The sequence below is a fragment of the Pteropus vampyrus genome, unplaced genomic scaffold (assembly GCF_000151845.1).
Source record: "Pteropus vampyrus isolate Shadow unplaced genomic scaffold, Pvam_2.0 Scaffold70, whole genome shotgun sequence".
Classification (NCBI taxonomy): Eukaryota; Metazoa; Chordata; class Mammalia; order Chiroptera; family Pteropodidae; genus Pteropus; species Pteropus vampyrus.
The window spans coordinates 3909532-3934894 of record NW_011888851.1 but is presented as its reverse complement, the minus strand read 5'-3'; the positions used below and the strand labels follow the sequence as shown (position 1 = coordinate 3934894).

Here is a 25363-nt window from a genome sequence, read left to right as displayed (position 1 = left end):
TTGCACTATATATAGTACTAAAAGCTAAATAGTTTATAAATAAATACATAAATATGGGTGATAAATAAATAGAAATATTCAATATATTCATACACCAAATCATGTTCTCTTACACAACACAATGTTTCCATGTATATATATGTTATATATTTAGTGTGTATATATATGTGCATAAATTATATAATTAAATAAAATTATATAATTTATATAAATGTGTGCTATATATTATATGTTTGTTACATAGATATATAGGTTATATAATTGGTAAAATATATATGTATATTTTACTAACAGATGTCAATTTATTTCAGTTGAAGACACAAAAATAATTTCTTCATATAATGACATGAAATACAAGGCATAAAAAACTAAGACAGTCATGAAAATTCATGAACATGAATAAATAAAAATTAAGACCAAAATTAAGATGTCAAGAGTCATAAGATTAGGATTCACATAAGTCATTTTTGTAAAGTGAGTTTAAGATCTGTTATACCCCACAATCTGGTTCCAGGATCATATATGTGAAGATGTATAAAAAACAATAAGTAATAGTTTAGGATGGAGCTAGGATGATGTTATTAAATTATTAAATGTAAAATAATTTTTACAGTTTTCCAAAATATTCAATATATCAAAAATTTCTAGTATTAATATAGCAAACATATGACATTTGTTATGTGTCAGGCAATGCTCTAAAAACTTATATTAAATTATTACTCAAAATGACTTATGAAAGTTTACAGTTTGCATTAATTATAGTTTCCTTTTCTTCCAACCTTGATTCATGTCTGCTGGGAGATGGTATAGTATGGTGCAGAGTTTGTCATTATTAAGTAATGTCCTGCTTTTTTCCCAGGGGAAAATATTTCCAGATACTCCTCATTCATATTGACTTAGTTTTTAATTATAATTTCAAATAAATATGGTCAAATATACTAGGTATGAACTCTTTATGTTTACAAATCTAATAAAACTATATTACCAGTCATATTTTCAAATTAAAAATGAACAAATATATAAAAGCATTAAAGTTATATTGTTCCTTTTGTCTGATGGATAATTTTTAAATTGAATAATTGCTATTTTGACAGGTCCATTAACCTAATAGTGTGCCCCAAAATGTAACCCTGGAAAATTTTAAAGTTATTACTTAGTGAAAAATTCTTTCTTGGAACAAATAAAAATACAACATATAAAGTGTTTTTGTGATCACAGATCATATTTTTATTTTATTAACTAAATTAAGAAATGAATACATTACACTGTATACATGACTTCTATCAGGCTTGGAAGCTGCATTCACTGAGACTTGGTGAATTTTCTGGTGCCCTTCAAACTGTACATACAATGATCAGTTGTTAGTTTCTATCATATTTAGCAACCAGCAGCATTCGGCACCATTGATTACTAGTTTTCTTGAAACATTTGTTACTCGGCTTTCAGTATACCATACTTTTCTGGTCTTTCCTTCCACCTCTCTTGCTGCTCCTTTTCATTTTTCTTTGTTGATTTCTTCTAATTTTCCTGACCTCTAAATTTAGAGCTCTAGAGTTCAATTCTATTTACATTCTTTCTTATCTATACTCAATAACCAGAATTTTCTTCCATGTTCATGTCATCATATATGGCCACCAGCCTCTCTTACTTGGATTGTTGCAAGAGCCTCCTAACTGACTCATCGATTCTTATCTTAGATTTTACTATTTTTGACAAGGCAATCAGAGTGACTTTTTCCAAATATTCCACATCACTTTAATTCTCAGAATCTATCAATGATTTCCATCATACTTAGAATAAACTAAATCCTTATGGTGGCCTCCAGATCCCTACCCAATCTGATTCCATTCTTTCTCTGTCATAATACTTTTACCTTGTTCATTTTCCTTGCTATTCCTCGAGTACCCTGATGCTCAGTCTCTCGACTTAGACTGCCCCTGCCTAGATGGCTCTTTTCCCAGATAATCTCAAAGCTTGTTCTGTTCTACTTCATAACCCTATCAATTCTTGGATTAAATATCATCTTCATAATGAGGTCTTCACTGGCCAACCTCTTTTAAGTAGTAACCCATAACCTCATATATCTCCTTATTTCATCCTTTGTCCTGCTTTATTTTTTTCACTATCACTTGTCACTATTTTAAATTCTATGCATTTTTATTTATTTATTATTTATTGTCTGTTGCTAACAGAGTGACCAGCATATTCTGATCAATGAATGTTTGGGAAATAGTGAATGCAACATAATTCATCTTTACTATAACATTAGAGGTCAGTCAATTGTTGCTTCTTTCATTAGAAAATGTTGAACTAATGGCACCCATAAATGCTTACTCAAATAGAACTCCCAAATCAATAAGAATATATCTGCAAACTTTTAAGTAGGAGAAACACTGGCACAAGCTCAATTGCATGGACTTTAGATTTTACAAACTTGATTCAAATCCTGGTTCTGACACTTACTAGCTTTGTAACATCTGGTGCTTTATTTAATCTCTTTAAGTCTCAATTTCTTCATCTGCAAAATAGATATAAACATTTCACATGATAACTGTAAGGGCTAAATAAATAAAGCAAATCTTTTGTAATAATTATTTATTATTAAATTATATTATTATTTTGTTTTTAGTTTTAATGTTATTATAAAACTTCTATGACAGGAATTGTATTTCTAGATGGGGACAGAGATTGTGGTTACTTAATTTAGAGTAAACCTGGCTGATTCAAAAGAAACGCCAACCTGTGATGGTCTCCTCAGTAGCGTCCCACTCTAATAATTTGAATAATCATTCTCTATAAAAAAAGATGTACTCACTTATTTAATTCTGTTTCTGCTAAGAGACCATTAGTTAAAAAGAGCCTTTAGAAATAAAAGATCATTTCAGTTTAAAAATTAGATGTTCATTTAGTACAGTGAACTTTTAAGTGAATGATTCTGAAAATATGATGTTTTCTAATACAGCTCCTTGGACCCAGATTCTTAATTTATATTAATGTATAACAACTTAATTACTGTGTAAGTGTTGAAAAGTCTCAAGTGGACATTTGTTTGTTTGTTTTCCTTTGTAATTGATTTGTTTGTGCTGCTGAGTGATAAAATTCTGAGGTTTATCAAGTAGATCTTGGAAATCTGTTTTTTTTTTTTTTCAGCTTTATTGGGGCATAACTGACAAATAAAATTGCAAGATATTTAAGTGTACAATGTGATGATCTGATATACATAAACATTGTGATTCTCCTCATTGAGTTAATTAAAAAACCAACAAATCCATCACCTCATGTATTTACTTTTTGTTTTGTTTTGTTTTGTTTTGTTTTGCTTTTTGGTGAGAACATTTAAATTCTACTCCCTTAGAAACTTTCAATTATACAATATAGTGTTAGCAACAACAGTCACACTGTTATTTATTAGATCCTCACCTTATTCATCTTGTAACAAAGTTTGAACCCTCTGCCCACTGTTCCCCCAGGGAGAGACATTTTCAAGGATACCGCCTGGAGAAAGCAACATGTCCTTGAGACTGAGCCCAGTGAAAGCCTCTCTATAAACTTTTAAGATTCTGGCAGGCGTGTGCATAGATCTACTCATCTTGCAACTGCCCAAGATAAACTTCATATATAGTTCCCTTGCTTATTAAAATTGACACCTACCAATCTGCAGTGTTCTGCCTCTTTCTTAAGTCTCTTCTTATCCCCTGTACGTGGGGGTCAGTTTCAGATTTTTCCCTGGGGAAATCCAGAGATTGCAAACTAACAGCTTTTTCCTGCCTCTCCTCTTCCTATCTCTCTCACTTCCCAGCCCCTGGCAACCACTTTTTTATTTTCTGTTTCTATGAGTTCAATATTTTTCATTATTATTTTTTTTAGATTCCACATACAAGTGACATCATTCATGTACTTGTCTTTCTCTGGCTTATTTCACTTCCATTATATCCTTGACATTCATCAATGTAACAGCACTGTAACCACACGCAAACTTCATTTCTTTAATATAGTTTTTTTCCTGATTCAAGGCTGGTCTTGCCCAGATAATGGCGCTGTGACTCACTTACCTTCCCCACCCCTAGTCTCCCACCTTTGTATGCCTACTCTTTTACATTAAGCTTTAGAAAATAAGATTTATTGAGCCTCAAGTCTATAATCATTGAGACAATAAGTTTGGGCTACAATAAGGATAATATCTTAGCCTTAGATATATTTCAGCTCTAGGCCCATCAAGGCAGAGCAACAACCCCATCTGCCATGGGACTAGATGAGATGGTGCCAGGCTGATTCTAGAACCAAACACAGTGCTCAATTATCCTAGACTCATCCAATCATCCAATCATTCAATCAGTAGCACCCACACCCCAACCCCCTTAGTTTCCGTGATGACTGATTTTTTCCCCCTATATAATCTATACTCCTGAGACTGGAGGTGGAGGGTGGTGGGGGGGGGGAGGATGGTGGCAGGTTTTTGAGAGCATTATCTCTTCTCTATCTCCAGGACTTGCAATTCTCTAAAATAAATCCTTACTTTCTTTGCTATAAAACCTGCACCTATCTTTTCTTTGACTTGGACATGAGCAGGCAGATAGAGCCCTTTTGCTCCGGTAGCATCAATGTGTCTCAAATGACAGAATTTCCCTCTTTTCTAAGCTATTTGAATAATATTCTCTCTGTCTCCCCCTCTCACTCACTCACTCTCTCTCTCTCTTTAAAGAGTACAAGTTTTCTAGATGTCATGGACAAAATAATGAAAAAAGTCTTTTAGTATCTGTCTTGATCAAAAAAATAAAATTTACCATATCCATCTTTCCTGAGTACACTTTTTACATTTGGACTTTTTGCACCTACTGGACATTTGAGAGTTATGGTTTATTTTCAGGGTGAGTGCCCAGAAGGTTAATATTCTATGATTCCAATTAAAGACATATTCATGAACTTTAGCATTTGCTTAGACACTGAGTTAGATTAAGAATGTTTAGTAAAATGAAGGCATGATTGATGGGCTCACTCAAAGAGGAGCGGCTGCTGCAGAGGTAAACAGACCCACGGTGCAATGGGAAAATAATAAAATTCAATACAATGATACTTCAAATAAACATATCTTAAGAAGATACCTTCAAACTAGCTTTATTTATTGAGCAACCATCATTGAATACCACCTATGTACCAGGCACAGAGGATGCAAGGATGAAATAAAACAGTCTCTGCTTCCAGCAAATAGTGTTATGCTCCCTCTTGAAAGCCTCTGCCCCTTATAGCTGTCCCAGGAATAACAGAGCAGAAAAATATGACTCATAACGACTCCCACAAGATGTGATTTTACTCTTGGAACTTTCACAAAGAAAAGCAAAATCAAAAATCACATGGATTGTCTTTATCCTCATTTCATTGGGGAAAAAAAAAAACCTTCATAAACAAGTCTTTTAAATCATTATTGTCTTAAGATTTGCATTGTATAAATAGATATAATCAGTAAGTACATTGCTGACTCATGAAATCTGAATTGAAATTAGAGTGAACAGACTTGGCATGTCACTTCCAAAAGGTCACTGACAGCCGATTTAATTGTTGAATGCTGAAAGTAGTTTATACCATATATACAATAAAAAAATAAATAAATAAGATAAGCACATGGAGGAAATCCTTTGATCAAGATACCAGTTGATTATCTTTGCAATTCTAATGAGATTTTTCCTTAAAGAGTAAAGCAGTCTTTGTTTTATGAACAAAGAAATGATTAATTTAGCAAACTGTCCCCAAAAGGTAAATGCTGTTCATCTGTGAATACCTATCTTTGTTGTCTCCCTTTGAAAAAAAACAGAGATTCTTATTTTCTCTGACAGAAGATAAAAACAGAACTCTGTGAAAAGTACTGTCCCTATATGAAGTTTTTCTTACTGGAAAACCCAGTGTCTCAGAGTTCCACTGGTGTCCGCGCCATTTGATTTTAACAGTGCAGCTGTGTCTTTCGAGCATCTTGCCATGACAAAGAACACAATTTATATTTGCCTATTTAGAATTCAGATGATGATGGGAGGTAAGTTGGAGATCCCTTAAAGTGCTTGCCAAAATTTTAGCCATAATTCAAATTCTTTAATTCAGTGAAAAATCTTATTTAAAATCTTCTAAATCACACAAACCATGACATGGCAACCAAGAGCACACTGTTTTTAAACTTAGGCTGTCGATGTATGTAATATATTTGTGTATATAAATACATTATATTTTACATATAATATATATGTAAAATATTTTACAGTATAAAATTGGCTTGAGGATAAAAATTTCAAATAAATGTTTACTTGAACCTCTTATAGAGGAATAACTGAAGAACCATTCAAGATAAAAAGTCTTAGTCTTTTAAAGTAATTGTAATTAAAGCTACATCTAAATCCGTATATTCAGGGTCCCTGTTGAATGTCACTTTATCTAAGGCTTTCATTCTTTTCACTCTTCCCCTCATTGGTATTGTTCCTGGATCATACCCAAGACATCTGTTCAACTGTTTTCTAGTTTTTAAACATGATGATGCTGTGATGAGTGGGATAGAATGTTTAGTGTTTGCGCTGGGTTATATAATACAATCCACCATTACCTATCCTGCTGCTTCTGCTCTTTTGCTAAGCAGATAGTCAGGGTTAGGGTCACATCTGTGACCATGAAAGAAATCTGTTTTCAGTACAACCTCAACTGGCCTACGTAGGGAATGAACTCCTGGTCTTCACCTCATTTAGCCCTTAGCCTAACAAACAAGAAAATCAGTCCAGGTGCTAAGTCAGTAAGCTAAAGAAACACTAATGCATGCCCAAGGAGAAAATAATCAGGTTCAGGATGGTATTTTGTTGTGACAATATTTATTCAGGCCAATGGCCCAGAAATAAAAAGGTAAGGATTTTGAAAGTAAAGAACAAAAGACAAGTCAAAACATACAATAAGTACTTCATGAAGAATAGTCGAAATGCTTTAGGCAGTAATATGGAATAGCAAAGAGAAAAGTTACAGAACTTTGAAATCTAGAAGCAGCTCTGTTACCGTTGGAGCAACCGGAATTCCGGTAACACACACCTCTAGGTCCTTTTCACTACTGAAGAAATTAATTTCAACTCAATGAAAATGAGAAATATTTGTTTATTAAAAACACATTATGAGATTGAAGACGGGTCAAGCCTAAAACGGAAAACCATGTGGAAACAAGGTTATGTGCCCCTAGGGGCGTGGGGGCACGGGTTACAGCCAGGGAAGATGGAGAGCTGTAACCCCAGGGAAGGGAGAGAGCTGCATTATATCAGGGGCTATGATGGGTGGTTACAAAGGCATTCTTAGGTCATCGGCAAGTGAGGTCATTTTGATTGACACTAGGCTGCTATATAACTCTCTGCTTAGTACACATGTGCTTACCCAGAATTTAGTCTGTTATAATTAGATTCATAAACTTCTAGACATAAACATAGTATTATAATGAAGCTTAAATTATAGGTAAATTAGGGTAATACCTTCCGTGCAGGTAGCTGTAGCCGGATTAGGCCAGCTAAGATTATGACTCTCCTGTCCTTTGTCTCTGGAGATGCAGGAGGGATTCTCTAACTACCAACTGGGTGTTCTTTGGGTGGTCTCTGGGCTGGGCCCTTTTTCCATCGTTCCCCCTATCACTCATGTCTGACTAGCTACCTAACAGCTCCACACTGAAATATAAAAACCAGTTGAACATTATCCTAAGTGCCTTACATGTATTATTTAATATAATTATACCAACATCCTTCCAGAGTGGAAGCAAGATTCAGGGAAGTTAGGTGACTCTCCAAGATAACAAATATCTCCTAAGGTCAATATTCTTAAGAACTGAAAAGATAAAATAAAGAGATAAAGTCAGCAATTAAAAAATAATAGGATGACTGAAGAGCTTATATTCTAAAAGAATTTATTGTAAAGTGCAGGAATTTATTAGAGTATATAATAAAAGACGTTGTTGCAGAAAATATGAAGGGGATTTGAAACAGGTGGACCTGTTCTGCCAAACATTTACATTTATTCACGTATCTACACCTGAGTGACATTTTGGTGTTAATGTCTGTGGGTGAAAATATGCATGACACCTTCTGAATGTAGGCAACATATGCTAAACCAGCCCACTCTAAAATATATGACAATAAGAGGAGCAATTTAGCTGGATACTAATGATAAAAGGAACAGGAGGCAATGCCTTGAGACCCTGTATAAGAATATCTTGATTAATATTCAGGCTATTTGCGGCAGTACTGCCCTGACTCTCAAACCCCAGCGATACCTCTAGCTCCCAGCAGAAAAAGAATGGTAAGTAAGGAGATCTCTGCACCATGATTCGTACAAAGCAGACATCCTGCGAATCTACCGGTGGTAAAACACTGAGAGCGCAACTGGTTACAGAAGCTGTAGGGTGCGCCCTCTACTGGAGCGGGTGAAGAAGCCTTATCGTTTCAAGCCTGGAGTGCTGTGGCACTCCAGTGAAATTAGACCTTATTAGAAGTCCACTAAACTTCTGATTAGCAAACTTCCTTTCGAGTCTGGTGCGAGAAATTGCTCAGGACTTCAAAACAGATCTGCGCTTCTAGAGTGCAACTATTGGTGCTTTGTAGAAGGCAAGTGAGGCCTATCTGGTTGGCCTTTTTAAAGACCAACTTGTGTGCTATCTATGCCAAACGTGTAACAATTATGCCCAAAGACATCCAGCTGGCACCCTGCATACATGGAGAACGTAAATAAGAATCCACTATAATGGGAAACAATTCATTATGAAAAAAAATTATCTTCTTCCTGCTATTGGTAGTTCTGAACTGTTAGATTTTTTTCCCCTTGGGGTCAAAGGTGATTGCAAGTGGAAAAGTAGGAGACAGACATCAGATTGGCAGTTTTTCCATTTTCATCTCTGCGTGAATTTTTAATATAAATGCGAAGACATAAAGCAATGCAAGTTAAAATGTTTCAGTGAACAACGTTTCAGCAGTTCGACTTTATAACAATTGTAAATGAACCTGTAAAATTTTTCTGGACAATGCTAGCATTTGGATATTTTCAAAACAAGTTAATTTCTTATAGTGTTTGTAGCATTTGTATCATACAGTAGATTCCATCCATTCACTATAATTTTCTAACTGAATTGCCCTACATGTAAGAACATGTTTTTAATGTTGTCTGTCTTCTGTGTTGTTCCTATAAGTTTGCTATATTAAACTATATTTTAAAAAAGATTCAGGCTATTGTTGAAGTTTGGATAAAGAAGATGCGGTACATATATACAATGGAATATCATTTACCATATGAAAAGATGAAGTACTGCCATTTGCAACAACATGGATGGACCTTGAGATTATCATATTATGTTAAATAAGTCAGACAGAAAAAGCTGAGAACCACCTGATTTCACTCATATGTGGGATATAAAACTGAAAGTAGCAAACAAACATGACAAACACGGACTAATGGACAGGGGCAGTGGATTAGTGGTTATCAGAGGGAAGAGGGGGGTTTAGATAGGAATAAAAGGGGTAAAATATTTGGTAACGGAAGGACATCTAACTCTGGGTGGTGAACACAGAATGCAATATATATATTGCATTTGAAACTCATTTGATTTTGCTAATTAATACCACCCCAAAAATGTTTTATTAAAAATAAATGAATAAAATTGAATATTAAAAAATAAAAATAAATTTAAAATAATAGAGCCCCTTTGACTAAATTATGACAAAGCTTCATAGATTCTGAACTTCTATGTAAAAAAATTATAGTAAGATTTTTTTGAAAAAAAGTTCTGAGATTATCATTTTGTCAGTTGGATGACTAGGAACATTTTATCAGTCTATTCTTTTTGAAAAGTTGATTTGTTGAGAACTACCAGATAGCAACAATTTCATATTTGAAAGTCTGTCATCCATAAATAAACTACATGTGGAAAGCGTAATAAACAATGGTACATATGAACACCAATATGAAAAAGTTAGATACTGGATATTTAAGAACAATTCAGATCTGAGCAAGAGGTCATTTAGTTCTTACAACTTAATTTGACATGGCTAACACGAATACAATGTGCTACTTTTGTCAGGTTAAGTTTCCCGTGAAAATGATTAAGCTACAGTCTCTTGGCCCTCCAAAGGGGTCTTAATAAGATTATTATATAATAATTTTTCTCTGTATTTGTGAGATAAATAAAAATTATACATAGATTTTCAATGTAAAATATAGTAGATACACCTGTTCAGTCAACATCCTGATTAAGATTTAGAAGATTTTCAACATACCAGAAAGTTTTCCTGAGCCCTTTGCAGTCTATACCTTACTCCTCCAAGGCAACCACTGTTTAGACTGTTATAGAACTTATATATAAATAGAATTTACAGTATATGTTCCTTTGTATCTGGCTTCTTTTTCTTGATTTTTTTTTTCAGAATTCATTTATGTTGCTATATGTTTCAGTATTTTATTACTTTATGCTGCTGAAAAATATTCCATTATTATTTTAATATAGTACTGTGTGTTCTCCTGTTGATGGATATCATGTCTTCATGGTTCTGGCTATCATGAACATAGATGTTATGAACATTCATTTCAAGTCAATGTGTATATTGATGTTTTCATTTCACTTAGATAAATATCTAGCAGTGGAATGTCTGTGTAGAAGGCTAGGTGTATACTTAATTTTATAAGAAAACAGAAAAACTTTGTTCCAAAATTATTGTACTGTTATTTGCTTCAGTTAGAAATGTATATGGATTCAACTCGCTCCTATATTTAATGTAGGAAGCTAATTTGGTGTTTTTAAAGGGTTTTGAGCTCAACTCTTTTAAGAATCTAATGTGTAGACATATTTTGATATTAATGGTATAAGCTCTTAGGATCTAGATAGTTTAACCCAGATATATTTCCATTAAAATTTAGTCAATTACTAAAATGACATTGGGGGAAATGAGGTGAGCCAGCTTTAAAAGTAAGCTATTAAAGTATGGTAAATAGAAAGCATTTTGGATAAGAAAGCAAAAGAAAAATAAACAATTTCATATCAAATAAAGTAAATAGAGCAAATATAACTTTGAAGTATATCTTGACATCAAAAAATTGGAAGTATTTTTTTATGATTTGGGAAAAGAAGCTAGTAACAATGTGGCCAGTTACTCCAGTAAAAAATGATCTTTATAAAGTAACAATAAAAATGTATGCTACTTTCTTTAGTCTCACTTTGTACAATAGCACCACTGTGCAACATAGTATCCAGTGATAGAGAGAGCAAAGATCAATATCCTAAAGCTCTTTAAATGATAACCTTATCATGATAAAGACAAAGTATGTTAGAAACGACTACACTAACTAAAACTATATGTACTTTACAATAGTTATATTTAAGACTATATAAAATTTTATAATGTATATATATATATATATATATATGATCTCATAATAATAATGTCTTTCAAAAAAAATCCCTATTTTTGGATCATTTTAACTGCTTGCTTTGTCACAAACTAGGAAGATGCAAAACACTGTAGCTTTAGGCCATTACATACACATAATATGAAATAGTTTCTAGCTAATTATTTTAATGGAGTAAAACATTTATTTTTTCTTTTGTTGTTTATTTAATGAATCTCTCACAACAACTTTGCTCTGTCATCTCCAATTTTGTCATTCTCCTTTGACTTGTCTTTCATTAAATGTACCAGTGTGTTACATTCTAAAGGAGATTTAAGTTCTCAGACATGAATTAATTCAACTAGTCATCATCATCAAAAACTTGACAGCTTTATCTCCATACCAATCTTCTCATATTTCCTCATTAGCTCTAGGAAGAAAGTTCTATCTAAAGCTAGTGTTTCGTTTTATATTTCATTTCTTTCTGATTTTCTGTGGACCTGAGTGCCAATCATTGATCTCTTTCTTAGCACAATTTTTTCTCTTTGAACTCAACTTCCCAAGAAGTATACCATCACCTGTTCTTATCTTTGTCTCTTAAATCTTGTCTATTCCTGGATAGGGATTGTTTTTTGTTGTTGTTTGTTTGTTTGTTTGTTTTTGCTGTGCCAAAGTTTTTTGGTTTGATACAGTCTCATTCATATATTTTTGCTTTTACTTCCCTTGATTTTGAGATTAAATTAATAAACTCCTCTCTAAATCTGAGGTCCATGAGTTTAGTACCTATTTTTCTTTTACTCAATTTATTTTTCAGGTCTTATATTCAGATCCTTGATCCATCTTGAGTCAATTTGGTGTATGGTGACTGATAGCAATCTAGTTTCCTTCTTTTGCATGTGGCTTTCCAGTTTTCCCAGCACAATTTATTAAAGAGGATTTCCTTTATCCTTTGTACGTTTTTGGCTCCTTTTTCAAAAATTATTTGCCCATATATGTGGGGGTTTATTTCTGGACTCTCGATTCTATTCCATTGGTCTGTGTGCCTTTTTTCTGCTGTTTTGATTACTGTCGCTTTGCAGTATAATTTGAAGTCAGGCAGACTGATACCTCCAGACTTGTTTATTTTTTATTCTGGGTTGCATTCCTAACTTTTAACCAGCTTTTTGATCTTGAACTCTCATACTCAAATTTAATTCATTTTAGCAGATGCTTTTGGTATTCCCACTAAATGCCAGGGACTGTGATAGGCCATGAGAACACAAACTTGAAAAATTATTCATATTTCTCCAAGGATTGATGACTTTGTTTTCTCTCCATTCCAGTATTGCCTTAACCTGCCAGCTGGCTTCCATCACTATTGCTCTACTGAAATCATTCTCTCAAATGTTGCCAATAGTTTCTTTGTTCCAAAATTAAATTTTTAAAAATTAATATTCTATTTCTCCTTGACTTTCTTCCTATTTTTGGCTCCATTGAGCATCCACTTGCAACTCTGCTACCTCATTTTGTCTACTACAATGTATTGGTGCTACCCTAACTGCTTCATTTTATTTTCTGATATTTTACTGACCTATCCAATTAAGTTTGTTTTAATATTAGGTCCTAATTTTCTATTTTCACTTTGCACTGTCTTCCAAAAACAAAACAAACAACAATAAAAAACATTAAACTTTAACAGTTAAGCTAATGAGAAACTATATTTTACTCATCTTTTTTTTATTCATTCATCAAACCCCTTTCATTTATTTCTAAGTCTGCTGTTTTACTTAAATTTTGTACTTGTAAAGTGAGGAGATAGATTAAATCTTTAAGTAATTTTTATGACAGTGCTATAGCAAATCCAACTTGTTTTTCAAGTTTCACATTTAAATTTATAGTTATTTGCTTCACTTGAGCATTTCTATCTCCACTAAAATAGTCTAAGCACAAAATGTTCTTATTTTTAAACATCTATAGTTTAATAAATTTTTCTCTCCTCAATCCAGCCTCTGTATATATCCATAGCTTTGTTAGTAATATTTAAACTTAGATTTAAATTCAAGAGTAAGCAACGCCTATTTGAGAAACAAATGATAAGCCCTGTTTTTCTTTGACATATTTGTCATTGTTTCAGTCATTCAGAGCTGGAATTCTACAATAATATTTGAGTTTCTTCTTTTTCACTTTCCAGATAGAAGAAGTTGCCAAATCCTCTATATTTAACTTCAGCAGTAAAAGCAATGATAATTCCTGATATTGGAATGTAACTTGCAAGTTTATAGTGCTTCCTCCTATACATTATCTCATTAAATGGAGAGGTTATGGATAAGTAAATATTTCACAGTATTACCTCATCATAATCCTGTGAGCTTGATGTAATTGTCCTATTTAACAGATTGTGTACATGAGGCTGAGTTAAGTAATTTAGGATTCAGATTTACGTTAACTCTTTTAAGCTAAATGGTGCTGCATTATGATATACAGTGACTCCCAAACTTGCTTTTTCCTTCCAATATCTACTACTTTTATAATTTAGGTCTTACTATTTCCAACCTAAATTAGTAGACCAGTTTATTTGTATGGCTACATCTTTGCTATGTCTTCATATTGTTTATTCTGTTCATTATCATTTTTTGTGGTACTACAGTCCGTTTAAAATAGTCTTTTTTTCTGATTATAAAATAAAGAGATCCCCAAATGCTTGAAAATGATTTATGTGTTGTCTTTTGGTATTTATTACTTTGAAAGAAAAATCTGAGGTTCTTTTAAATTTTGCTGTTTTGAAGATGTCTTTTATTTCCTAATTGAAAGTTTAGAAATTCATCTACATTTGCACAAGTCCATGTCTAATCACTGGACTGTTTTTGTCTTTGTTTTCAGTTACTTGTGTTTGTTTATATTTCTCTTCTTTCCTTCCACACTCATGTAATAAATTTATTTTAACTCCTGCATTTGTTTCAATTTTACCAATTATATTTCTCATTTCAAATTGTGAAAAGAAAGAAAAAGGAGGAAGGCGGCAAAATAGTCTGAGAATTAATGAAATGAGATTTTACTTTAAGAAGTTAGAAAAATATTATAATAAACATAAAATAAAAGAAATAAGATTTTGAACAGAATTCAATGAACTAGAAAGCAAAAATACAATGCAGAGTTTCAACAAAGCCAAAAGTTGCCTGGCTAAAACAACAAATAAGACCAACAAGCCTTTGACAAAACTAATAAAGACAAAATCACTCTAAATTTAAGAAACAGATAAACCTCTAGGGAGTGATTAAAATAGTGTCCTGATCTTTACTAGCTAATATCTATCTTCTTTCAATTCTTTAAGAAGGAAATATTTAACAACTGTTTCTGCTCAATAAAATATAAATATGCTATTGGATCTAAATTCTGAATTTAAAGATATAATTGAGATTACAATATAGCAGATAAACATAATAGAATAAAATTTGCCAAATAAAAAGCAAAAAATTATCTTTCAGTTTCTGCTCCTAAGATCTCTTAAGTTTAAAACTGTCTGTAAGAAAATGTATTCGTGTGATTTATTTAGGAGACACAAAACTTCAGATCAATAAACCTTTGTTAAGTGTACCAGAAACAGTGAAACACTTGAAAACCTTGTCTCTCAAGTTCCTAAAGCGAAGTCCCTGGTTAAGCTTCAGGAAAGATGTGAAACCATCAGATTTATATACAAAGTAAGATTCATATGGAAACTCTATGTGAGAACTACACCAAGAAAAGATTTCCTAGATGAAGAAATTGTTCTGCATGTGTGTGTGTGTGTAGAGTAGCAAGGTAAAACAAACACTATATTATGCCACGTATTAGTGTATGCAAAGGATGCTGGCATTAGTGAATTCTCAATTCTCAGAATAAAAAAAAAAAAAAAAACCTGAAAAATATATGTGCATGTGTGTATATATAAATGTATATGTGTGTATATGTGTGTGTGTGTATAGTTATTTAGTTACCTCACTTACAGTGTATATCACAATATATATCAACATATATCACTAGTTTCTCCTTTCTTCTGTGATGTCTTTGGCACACTTTCTAATGGATTTTATTTAGTTAAATTGGGAAATACCATAGGAAAACTGTAATAAATCTTTTAATTTCACCTTTGACAGTGGTGAATACAGCCATTTGCATGCTTACTATTCATTGCAACACATGAAATTTAGCATTTGCATGCATCATTAAAGAAGGAAGGTGAAAAATTTCTCACATTTTATGATCACAGAAGTCATGATTTTCAATTGTCCTTGCACCAGTGAAATCTGTGGTGTTGAGAAATACAACCTTCTGTGCTGGAGGTAAAAAAAAATTATACTTGTATAAAGACTCCTGCCCTACAAAAATAATGCATATTTATTTTACTAAAGTTTATTACATTTTTTCTGTACCATCAAAAGATGAAGAGCATATTAGACATTATGTAAGTAGACTGACTTTTGTTAAAGCTTGTATTCACACTTTGTGTGTGTGTTTGTGTGTGTGTGTGTGTGTGTGTGTGTGTGAGAGAGAGAGAGAGAGAGAGAGAGAGAGAGAGAAAGTGAGATGGCTATAAAATGTGTGACCCCCTAGCTCATTTACATTCCAGAGTACGGGTGATAAATTCAAAATGATATTTCAATGTTATTGAAACATTATCTCCTTTCCTGCTATTTTTAAAGTTATGTTTTTGCCACATTGAGTCAGAAATAGCTAGATTCTACCAAGAGGAGAAAAGGAAAAACAAAAGAGGTTTGGAGGATGGTATATATTCAAGGTATCCTAAAAATACAATGGTCCACTATTCCTTTTATTTCATAAACCATATGTTCTTCTTTTCTGTAACACAAATGACATCTGGAAGACTTTTCCTCACCTTAATTTTTTTCTAATCCCCATCTTAAATAAAGTTGAAATATTGGAAGAAGTGATATAGAAATGTATAAGCATGCTTTTTGATGAGATGAAGTACTAAAATTTCAATATAAAAGGTATTGGTTTTATATTTCATGTCCAATTTATGCAGTATAAATGAGTTGTGAAAGCTGTGCATTAAGCAGAGCTTAATTAAATAAGCTAGCAAAAATAGAAATTCATTTCTTAAATCAAGACATTTCTCTTTTATAAAAAACAAAATAAAGGTGAACATTCATATTAATTCTCCTTCTCAGATGTAAAATACAACATAGAAAGTTGAAAAAATAAAAATGTATTTGATAGCTAAATTTAGCATAAATCTTGCTTACTTGTTTAATGAACATGGTTATTTTAATCAGAAAGCATCACGACATAACCATGCCCCAGATATGTGAAACTAACCTTCAAATGCCTCCAGCTGTCTCTATTTAATACACATCCCTCACCTTGAAATCTGAAAATAAGTGTAGCATCAAGAGGTGTCATCAGCATTAAGAAGTATAAAAATAGTATCATTAAATGGAAAATCTAGCCTAAATGGCATTTACCTTAAGAAGTTAAGAAAATCAAATAGCCATATATGAGGAAAATCATAGAAATTGTTACAATAAATCTGCCATACCATATATAAATCAAGATTCTTAGTGTCAGCTTCTTCCATAAATAAGATTTCGATATAGCAAATTAATGCTCAAACATCAATTTTATAATTAAAGTCAAGTTCAAGACAACCTAGATTCAAGATTTGCTTTAAATTTTGTTGGCAATTTTTTCTCCATGAACTTTAAAAATAATATCCTTTTTCATATTTAATATGGGTCATTAACTAGTAAATAAAATGTATTTATATCTAAGAGTATACAACTATTCCACAGCTTCCAAAAGAGCTGTTAATTTGGTAGCCACTAACCACAACTGGATATTTAAGTTTCAATTAATTAAAATTAAATGCAATTTAAAAATTCCATTCCTGCTTCCTCACATTTCAAATGTCATTATGCACATATAACTAATGGTTACTGTATTAGACAGAACAAATATAGAAAATTTCCATGTGGCTGCAAATAGAGTTCTGCAAAGGATTTCAGAGGTAGGCATTTAGAACTTTAAGAAGTGTTCAAAAACTTAGCCTGGAAAGAAGTAAACAGGCATCATGATGGTCTTTGAAAGACAGAAAGGATACAAAGCAAAGCATCCAGCTGTTTTTCAGTACTGAGTAGAGACAGTAGAAACCGAATTAAAATATAGTGGAGGATTTAGGTTAAACAAAAAAAGCGAGGGCTATTAAAAAAGTAAATGACTTATAGGAGTCTTTTTCTTCATAGCCACATATCTAGTGAAATCTGTGAATATTTATTATTGATAATTAAACCAAATTCTTAAGTACTCTTTCTAAACTCAGAGAGATGAAGTTATTCAATCAATAAATCAATATTTATTAAGTGGGTACTATGTATCAGGCACTATATCAGAGAGAGGATATAGAGCAAGAGCACTGAACATGATTTATCTAATTCTTCCCCTTACAATATTATATTCCAGGGATGAGAGGGCTATTGAATACATGAACAAATAAATAAAATAGTCTCAGGCAATAAAAGGGGTCATAAGGAAGTTAAAATAGCATAATGTGGAGGACTGACAGTGGATACTACATGAATTTGGGAAATCAAAGAAGGCCTCTCTGCGAATATGTTTGTGTTGAGATTTCCATAAAGAGAAGGAACCCGACCATGAGAGAATCAGATAATTTAGGGGAAGACTGATTCAAGTAGAAGAAACAGGAAGTGCCAAATTCTCAAACTTTACATAGTAAGAAGGTTTGAAAAACACACACATGCACTGTGTCTGGAAAATGATGAAGGTGGAAAATAGTGGCTTGAGGTAAGTTGGAGAAATATGCAGGGTCCAGTTCATGTAGGGCACTGTGGTCCGTGATATGGAGTTATATCTTATTCTGGTTGTAATAAGAAGCATATGGAGGATTTAACACTATCATTCTGGCTGTTCTTTGACAGCTAAGATGTGAAGCCATGAGGGAAGGAGTGGAGCTGTGAGTGAAAGGTATCGGGGTGGACTGCAGACTTATCAGTAGAGATGTCAATAAGTTATCAGTTTTAATATGTTTAGAGGTAGAACAGGATCCTTTCATAAAAAAAGAAGTAAAGGATTATTCTTAATGTTTAACCTGAGCAAAGGGAGGAATGGGGGTGGAACTTACTGAAGAGTAGAGGCTTTGTGGGGTCATTTTTGGGCAGAATTTCCTATTAAGTCTTAAATATTTTTTAGACTTTGAAGTTGACATGTGTAACAGATGTTTAGATCTAGGAATCTGTAAATCAGGGGAAGTTTCAGGAGAAAAAAATAAGCAAGGATTTAGAAAATTTGTATACCTCAAACATCTTAATCTAATTGGTATTATTAGAATGCTACCACGAGTGTGCAAAACATATAAACCTTTCATGTGCACGTGAAAGATTTCTGGAGATAAATTATCTGCTCAGCCATAAATTTAATTCAAAGATTAAAGTCTTATAAATTCTGATTAAAAAAAAAAAAACATAGAATTAAATTAGAAATCAATAACAATAAAATACTTTTAAATGCAAATATGTGAAAATTAAGTAACACACTTGTAAGTAAATTATGGATTTTAAAAAAATCATCAAAAGTAAGAAAATATTTTCACTGAATAATAATGAAAACATAACACATTAAAGTTTAGTGAATATGACTAATATATATTTTTTTAAATCTGTACTTTTAAATGTCTGTATTTTACAGAGAAAATATTAAAGCAATGATCTAAAATTTTAGTTTAAGGAGCAAGGAAAAGAAAAGCAAATTAATCCCACAGTAGATGTAAAAGATATTAAAAATAGAGTAGAAAACAAGGAAATAGAAAACAAAAAATAGAAAAAAAATTTTAAATCCAAAATTTGCTTTATTTTAAAAGTTAATAAATTTGACAGATTTACCTACAATAAAAGGAGAAAAGGTACAAATTACCAAATAGAAATAAAGATCAAAATAAATGAATGAAAACTGTCTTTATTTATATTTGATAAAATTGCTGCCAAAGAAACTCCTAAGAAATCTATAAAAATAGTACCAGAACCAATAAGAAAATATAGAAAGCTCATTGAGTACAAGGTAAATATATAGAAGTTAGTTGTATTCCTGCATACTAATTGCAAACAAATGAATAATAAAATTTAAATATAAGTATTTGTTTACGATAACATCAAGTAAACTTAAAATGTTTGAGAATAAATTTTGAAAATGATATGTAAGACCTCTACACTTAAAACTAAAAGATATTGCAAAGGCAAATTTAAAAACACCTAAATCAATGGAGAGATATACTATGTATATGAATTTGAAGACTCAATATTGTTTAGATTTCACTTACCCCCCAAATTAATGTATAAACTTACTAAAATCCTGGTTCAAATTCCATCAGTCTTTGCTGTTGTATACATTGACAAGTTGATCCTAAAATTTCACATGATGTGAAAATGCAAAGGATCTGCAATAGCCAAAACAATCATGTAAAATAACAAATTTGTAGTTACACTTCCTGATTTTAAGACTTACTTTAATAGTGTGGTAATCAAAATAGGATAGCTAAAACTAGAAATATAGATACTTGGACCAGAATGGAGAGTTCTAAGATATACTGATCCTTGTGTGGTCAATTGATTTTCAACCAAAGAAATTAAATAAAAAAATAAAGCTTTTCAACAAATGGTGCACAAACTGGCTTTCCAGATGGAACAAAGTATACTTAAACTCATACCTTACAGCATACACTAACATTAATTTCAGATAGTTCATAGATCTAACCATAATAGTTAAAGCTACATAAATTCTAGAAGAAATCATAGGATAAGATTTTGAGAAACTTGGGGTAAGCAAATATTTCTTTGTAAGGAATCATGAAGCACTAGCCACAAAAAAAGAAAAAAGAAAAAAAGTTTGTACTGGACCAAAATTAAAATCTTCTCATGAAAAAATTACATTAAGGACATAAGGAGGCAAGTTGTACACAGGGAAGGGAAATAAACATATACACACATACATAATACATATATATATTAATATATACTATATATTAGCATATATATCATTCTATATACATATGTATAATGTACGCTTGCACATGTTTTCTGACAGAAGACTTCTAATGGAAGATATAAAATAACTGCTATATATAGTATTGAAAAGACTAATAAATATTAAAAAAATTGGAACAGGCATTTGTTAGAAAAGTGAAAACCATATGTTTGGAAAAAAGACTTATTAGAGAATATTAATAGTATCTTTATTCACAATAGACAAACACTGGAAACATTCTAAATCTTTAACAGGAAAATGTATATATATATATATTGCAATATATTCAAAACATGGAATATTTTTCAACCTAAAAAGAATAAGCTACTGATACAAACAACAGAGTAGATTATTTCAATCTCTTTTGTCTGATAAACAAAATAAATAAACAAAACACAAAAGAGTATATACTGCATGAGTCCATTTACATAAAGTTCAATAACAAGTGCTACCAATCTACTATAAAAAATAGAGGAAATATTGCCTATGGAGTTTCGGGATTGACTAGAAGGGCACAGTGGTGTAAGTTTCTGTTAGTAACTGAGGTTAATAGGGTTATAAGACATGGAAGAACTCTTTGTAGAAGCCTTGTCAGTTGGTGATTATATATCAGCTGGAGGCTACTCTGTCCTGTGATGAAGTGGCTGACACTCCGGCAAGCAACAAGTGGGCTAATCCTGAAATTCCAGTCTGAGTTTTCACAGGCATTGGAAGAGCCTTGGCAGCTAGAAGTGAGTAGATAGAAAACTTTGATGTCAGAGATCTTGGGAAAGAATGGATGAATCTCAAATTTTTGTTATTCATAAGGAAAATGCATTTCTTTAGCTATCATTTGGTGTTAAATTCTAAATTCTTACATAAAGCCGTCTTTCTGTCACTTTTTTAAAGATATATTGATAACTTTGAACAAACTCTTTCTTTTTCTCTTTCTTTCTTTCTTTCTTTCTTTCTTTCTTTCTTTCTTTCTTTCTTTCTTTCTTTCTTTCTTTCTTTCTTTTTCTTTTTTAACTTTTATTAGCATTTATTTGATGCTGAATTTACTCCTGGACCATCAGTTTTGTTTCTTCAGTTTCTCCTGGGACATCTTCTTCTTTTGTGCAAGCTCCTCTTCTGGCTCAGGAAGACTCTGCTCTGTTTCAGTGAGGACTGTCTCAGTGTGGCGGGGTGGGGGCGCTCATGTAGGGTTCATCTGCCCACGAGCTCTGTACGTTCTGCATTGCATCCTGGGAGCCTTGTTTCCCTGTGTGTGCTCAGTGACCAGAGAGTCTTCATCTAAACCCTGAAGTTCAGCATCATTGCATTTTTAAGCTCGTGCAGCAAAAATTCAGCATTCTTTTTGGGCCACCAGCCCTGCGTCCAGCCCCACTTTTGGGCATAGCTACCAACTCTGCCATTGTAACAATAGAATGACATCCACTGCTTCTGTAAAATGGCATCATTCAGGTACTTGATGGCTTTTTGTATATGCATAGTCTTAATGGCCTGGGCAGTTTCATGAGTGTTCTTAACATGAGCATGAAGATTTGAACTTCTTGATTTGCATGATTTTGTGGGTTTTCTGGGTCAAGTGACTAGGAAACAATTTTCAGAGTTCACCTCAGGCCACTTACAGGAACCAAACTATTTCCTTTTTAATACTGTTAGCACAGATGTCCATTGTCAGTCTTATGTATGTATAAATTAATTACCTAGAACCATATAAAAGAGTTGACTATGGATTTAAACAGATGTGGTGTAAATTCAAAATATGATCTAGTCAATGATATTCTTCTGAAAGTTTTCTGTAAAAATGTATAACAAATCTTAATAATTATGTCTTACTTTTTCTTACAGTTGCACAAAAGAAATGTATTGAATTATTAATTGTTTTTCACAAATATTACTAGAGAAGTATTTCATTTATTTATCGTTACATTTTCTGAGTATTATGTGTAAGGGATTGTGCTTAGTGCTAAGATAATCAGAAGCCAGTACAATCTTGTTTTGTTACACGATGAAAGCTATATAATGTTAAAATGATTCAGACAGCAACATGTTCATGTTAAGAAATGATTTGGTAAATTCCAAATCAACGTAATGTATTAATGTGTAGATTTAATAACAGCGACTGCTCTCTCGGTTACTCCCAGTCTCTTAATTTCATCTTTAGAGCTTTAGAGCGCCTGTTAATCCTTAGGTAGTCAATGTAGAAAGCAAGACATTAACTCCAAATGAATCAAGAAATGGTAGCTTTATACTGCAATTATCTCAAGGAATTTTGGGGTCATTTGTCACAGGATAATTTAATTTCTGTCTTTTATAAGGAGGGCATGGAATGAAACTCATAAGCAAGCTCTTTGTGTGTTAACAATTGTCCTAGGTAATTTAACATCATTATGTAATAAAATGTTCACAACTCCAGATCCCTCATCTCTGTTTTTATAGTTAACTGAGATGCAGGCATGTTGAGGCTTGTCTAGTTTCATCTAGTTATCGCAAAGCTTTGACTACCTCTTGTACGAGATGATGCGCTTTTTGTTTTTACACATTTAGAATCATTCTGAAGAAAATATTAGAATGATTCAAACAGAAATGATCACAGCACTGTAATGTGTATTTTGCTTTAGAATTTGTAAAATGTTTATGTATATTTTATATATATTATATATTATGTATATATATTATATATTATGTTATGTATAATATATCTCATGTGATCCTTAAAATGGACTCTTGTTCTTGGCATTTAGTGATAAAAGTATTTTGGAAAGAATAATGAACTACAAGAATGCTTCCGATACTTTCTCAATGGGAGTTAGATTAATGTAATTAAGTTTATTTCAGAGGCAGAAAGTAAAACAAAGATTTTAGAGACTAGTTAAGGAAACACAACTGTGCTACAATCCTTAAAACTTTTTAGTGAGATATTCTGGACACCTGATTATTTTTTAGAGCTAAACACAACTGAGGATAGCTCAAGTAGTTTTCCAGGCATATAATTTCTCTCCTACTGCCAGCTCAGTTAATTACAGAATTGATAGGAAAGTTTAGCTGTGTCAGAGAGACATATGTATTGAAAAATCATGAATATTACAGTGATTTCTAACTTAATTTCCTAACAAGTGAACTAAGTTATTCTAATAACATTGAAAACACAAACTTTTTTATTTTGAAATAATTTTAAACTCTAAATGGAACTTGTTAAAATGGTACAGAGTTTCCTGTATCCTTCACCTATAACATTTTATATGATCATAATACAATGATCAAAATCAGGAGATTGAAACGATACTACTAACTAAACTACAAACTATATTTTACCAGTTTATTTTTAATTTTATTTATATTAATTTATTTTCTGTTCATTTATTTATTAATGCTTTCTTAGAGGTTTTGACTTATGCTTGGCTGAGCTATCAAGATGTGTCAGTCTTCACATTTCCAGTCATAGATTGGCAGTGGAATAAGAGACTTCTTTCTGGGGAGTGAAAGAATATTTTATGACTTATTCAAGGGAAGAAAAAAAAGATATCTTGTCTTCCCTTTTTGTAAACATAGCTAATACAGAAGCTCTCTTCTGTAGTGTAGCTCATCTTATTTACAAGAATAGAAAGAAATATAAACATACAATCTACACTGAATATAATAAAGTTTGCAAAAAAATAAAATACGTTTAAAAAATCTTAAAATTTGTATGGAACTACAGAAGACATTGAATAGCCAAAGCAATCCTGAGAAAGAAGATCAAAGCTGGAGCTATCAAACTTCCTGATTTCAAACTGTACCAAAAGCAATAGTAATTAGAACAATATGGTACTGGCATAAAAATAGACACATGGACCAATGGAATAAAATTGTGAGTCCAGAAAGAACTCTTCACATTATAGTCAACTAATATTTGACAAAGTTGCCAAGAATATACAATGGAGATAGTCTCTTTAATAAATGATATTGGGAAAACTAGATAACCACATGCAGAAAAATAAGATTAGATCCTTATTTTACACCAGTCACAAAAATTAACTCAAAATGAATTAAAAACTTAAACATAAGACCTCAAGCCATAAAACTTTGAAAAGAAAACACAGGGAAAATCTCCTTGACATTAGTCTTGACAACATTCTTTTTTGGGTATAATAACAAAGGCATAAGCAACAAAAGCAAAAGTCAATAAGTAGAACTACATCAAACTAAAAATATTCTGCACAACAAAAGAAACAATCAACAGCAATAAAAAAAGGCAACCTATGGAATGTTAGAAAATATTTGCAAAACATATATCTGATAAGGGCTTACTACCCAAAATATATAAGAACTTACATGATTCAATAACAAACAATCTGATAAAAATAAACAGAAGAATTAGGTTTTTTTTTTTTTAAGAAGACATACAAATGGCCAACAAACATACAAAAAATGTTCAATATCGCTAATCACCAGGGAAATGCAAATCAAAACCAGAATGAGATATCACCTCATACCTGTTAGAATGTCTATCGTCAAGAGGACAAGAAATAAGTATTGGTGAGGATGTGGACCATTGTGCACCATTGGTGGGAATTTAAACTGGTACAGCCATTATGGAGAACATCATGGGGGTTCCTCAAAAACTTAAAAAATAGAACTACCATATTTTACAACAGTCTCACTTCTGGCTCTGTATTCAAAGGAAATGAAAACAGGAACTCAAAGAGATATCTGCAGTCTCATATTTATTGCAGCACTATTTAAAATGATCAAGATATGCAAAAACCTAAAAGTTCATCAATAGATAAATGGACAAAGAATATCAAACACACATGTGCATGTGTGCGCGCATACACACACACACACAAACACACACAAATACTATTTAGCTATGAGAAAGAAGGCAAGTCTGTCATTTGAAATAACATGAATGGACCTTGAGGGCATTATGCTAAGTGAAACAAGTCAAACAGAGAAAGACAAATACTGTATGATTTCACTTTTTTGCCAAACTCATAGAAACAGAGAGTAAAATGGT

General features: G+C 32.1%; 1 pseudogene; it reads left to right on the top strand.

The window, feature by feature from the left end:
- Nucleotides 1–8321: 8321 nt before the first annotated feature.
- On the top strand, nucleotides 8322–8727 carry LOC111740921 (annotated as a pseudogene).
- The last annotated feature ends 16636 nt before the right edge of the window (nucleotides 8728–25363 follow it).